The sequence below is a fragment of the Arachis ipaensis genome, chromosome B03 (assembly GCF_000816755.2).
Source record: "Arachis ipaensis cultivar K30076 chromosome B03, Araip1.1, whole genome shotgun sequence".
NCBI lineage: Eukaryota > Viridiplantae > Streptophyta > Magnoliopsida > Fabales > Fabaceae > Arachis > Arachis ipaensis.
This window is the reverse complement of record NC_029787.2, coordinates 38656667-38660351: the sequence shown is the minus strand read 5'-3', so window position 1 is coordinate 38660351 and position 3685 is coordinate 38656667. Positions and strand designations below refer to the sequence as shown.

General features: G+C 32.2%; 1 pseudogene; it reads right to left on the bottom strand.

Moving 5' to 3' along the window:
• LOC107630353 lies at nucleotides 1309–3222 on the bottom strand (annotated as a pseudogene).

The window sequence follows — 3685 nt, the reverse complement described above, 5'->3', positions numbered from 1 at the left end:
TCAGTGACACTTTTAACTTAAAATAAATCATAATTAAACTTTTAGTTACTAAATATTCTAACATTTATAACATATAAATCCTAACAAAACCTCTGATTACTATTCTAACTAACATTTATAATAATTATTCTAAGTAACATTTGTAGTTTTAAAATTCTAACAAACTACTAAATTACTACTCTAACTAACATTTATAATTTAAAAATTCTAACTAACGTTTATAATCAAATACTCTAAGCGACTTAATATTGATAACATTTCTAAACTATCTTGAACAAAATGTTTTTTTTTCACTTACCTCTTCATTGATGCTACCAGTAATATGGGCAACTCCGTCCAACTGGTAAATATGATCCGGGTTATTTTTCATGTCCGCAATTTTGAATCTTGTGCTATGACATCACTTTTCTCTCATCCGGGTTATTTTTCATGTCCGCAATTTTGAATCTTGTGCTATGACATCACTTTTCTCTCGTGTGGGTCGCGGGAGGGGGGTGTGTTGTGATTTATAATTCGAAACAAATAAATTCGAATTATATGTATGTGTATACTAATAGTAAATCGAATCTACCTAATTCGATTTACCTTGGCCTCCTTTTCCTATAAATAAAATTCAATTATTTTCATTTACTATGGGCCTTAAATCGAATATCTTTGCTTCGATTTACCATGGACAAACCGAAATCAAAGCGTTTTCTTACTAAATTGAAGCTAGTTAATTCGATTTACCATTATCCATGCTAATTTGAATTCATTTAATTCGATTTACATTGAGAAAGTGTAAATCAAATCTAGTTGATTCGAGTGTAAATCAAATCTAGTTGATTCGATTTACATTGATATGCAAACGAGACATTCATGTAATTTGTTTAGATTTAGGACATTGGTATAATATTGAAATCCATACTATTTGTTTATGTGAATTACCCTAAAAAATACACCTTTTTTATACTTCAAAATATATTCTCTATCAGTATATTTTTGTAATACATCTTATATTATATAATTTATTTAATATTATTTATGTTATTAACCCTCATAATAATATTTCTGGATCGTACGTGTTGAAAATTTTTTCATTCTACACCGTAGAATTGGCCTAATGTTAATATAGCTCAATTCTTAAATAAGGGCTTCAAAACTTAATAATATTTTCCTTGTTTCCTCATGATCCCAAACAAGGTGCATGAACAGAATAATATAGTTTACTTCTTTCTTTTCAAAACGGTGAAATGCAATTGAGGTATAGTTTAAAGGGAGTAAATTGTACTTAACCACAACAAAATTCAGAAAAGGAATCAAAATAGAAAGCAAGAATGATCAGAAATCAGAATCGAACAATAAAGTAAAAATCATAACATCCTCATCGGTTCAAGCATTAGTCAAAACAACAAAGATTCTTTTCAAACCAAAACTTGAAGAACGAAAATAACATCTTATCCTTAATGATTTTATAATACTAATGACCATATAACAAAAAAGTAAATTAATTCATCCTTCTAATAAGCTCATTTATGTAAGCTTCCCTGTTACCTGCGTCACCTCCTTCTGACATAATGATTCCTTTTCTTCTTCAAACCACCCAATGGAGCCTTCAATTTGAAGGGCCATAGGAAGTTGTTTGCTTCTCTGAAGTGAGGACCAACTGTCATTATCTCGTGGATCAGATCTTCAACGCATATAATTCCGTGCTTCCCCAATGTCTAACTTGAATATTTTGATCATATAAGGGCAATTGAACATATCATTACAACAACAATCACTGAATTTGTTTCCTTTTTCCGTCACCATCATGGTTTAACACCATTGGATCAATGTACAAGTATATGAAGAGATTGAAAGAAAAGTGACAATTACATATAAAAGAGATTGAAGGGAACATAAATCATACACCAGACTCACCTGTTCAATGATGGAGTTGTCTGTCAAAGCAATTCTCTGCTTATCAACTTTTCCATAGCCTCTCTTGTAAATTAATTCTCTAACACTCTTCAGATTGGGATACCTGAAATATCAATTTTGAATGCTTTAAGAAGGCATTATGCAGGTAAGCGACTCAAGATGATGTGGTCTCTGAATATGTGAAATTCGCATACCCGTATGTAACATACGGCTCTACCCTGTGCAGCATATTCATGGTTGCTTTGTTAACCTTGAGGAATACACCATTAAAGATCTGAAGCCAAAAGAACTTGAAATAAGGCTATACCCTAATACCACAAGTACATAGTGTATAAATATAAGATACACCACAATTAAGAGCATAATTTGGGGGAGAATAAGTTGTGAAAGAAAATTAACATAACTTTGAATTTTATGTTGTGACTAATATTGGTGGCCTTGAAACATTGCGCATATTACTGAATACAAAAGACAACAATTTGTGCACAATCAAAAGAATAATGTTTTCTAATCATTACCTTCCAAAGTGAGGTTTTTCTACCAAGTAGATCAGAATACATGAAATTTGCCAAAAACAAATGCTTTTCGAGAATGACAAAAAATGACCAGACAAATATAACCTATTCCAATTTAAATACATAGCTTCTCTATAACAGCAAATGAACCAACAAAACAGATCGAGACAGCACTTAAGAACAGACTTGGTAACTATAGCATAGTTGAAGGGTCCAAAAATCATTCGTGGCCAAAGCTGATATGCCAGTATCAATGGCATAGTAGTGGAGAAACACATTGCATGCATGGCAGCACACACATAAACATAGTAGTTTAAATCATCACAATAGATTTACCTGCCTCAACCGCAAGAGCTGCAAAATCTTCCTTATCTTAGGGTGCATAGCATTGATACTGCCATCATACAATGAACAACAATGAAGCTTGTATAAAACACTTTAGATAATTTGGTATTAAAATAACTAATAATTCTAAATGAAAAGAAAGATAATTACCCACGGATCCTGATGATGAATAAGAGTTTAGCTTCAGGATCGACATAAAAGCCTCCTTTAAGAAGAAAATGTAATTAGGGATTGAAAAGAGTGAATTGAGAAAGCAAAAAATGAAAATGCAATTGGTTGTGTTGAACCTGCTGAGCGTATTCCTTAGAGTCTGTTAAAAATCAACTTGCGAGTTTGGAAGCTGGTTTTCTTAGCGGCTTGGAGCTGTTGGGTTTTGGCGAGGGCCCACTCCTCGCTCCTCTTCTACAGATTCTGGAACCACGGCTTTCACTTCCGCCTTCGACATCTTCCTTCTACCATTCACGCTAGGTTTTGCTGAAGCTAGGACTTTTTCTTATCAGGAACATGAGCTTTTTTGTTACCACAAAACTGGGTTTTTCCTCTTTTTCTGCAAATTAATCTTTTATCTTTCCTGGCCAAAAAATAAATATTATTACTCATTAAAATGGATTATATTTCTAAAGGTTAATTTTTATATAAATTGAGAGAATAATTTTAATTTCTTTTCTAAAATATAGAAATGATAGGGACTAATTTTTCAATTCCTCAAGTTTGGAGTTAACTCATCTAATTAACTTAGAGAAATGATTTCAATAAAATTATAATGTGCCGAAATTTATAGCGTTGCCGCTAGAAGGAGTAGCACGTAGAACTGCAAAACCAAAAAGTAAGCCTCTTAAAAATGATTATGCACATCTCTAAAGAGAAGGATTCCATTGCATCGTTTTTGTCTCCAGGGAGAAGTGGATAATCTCAGTCACATA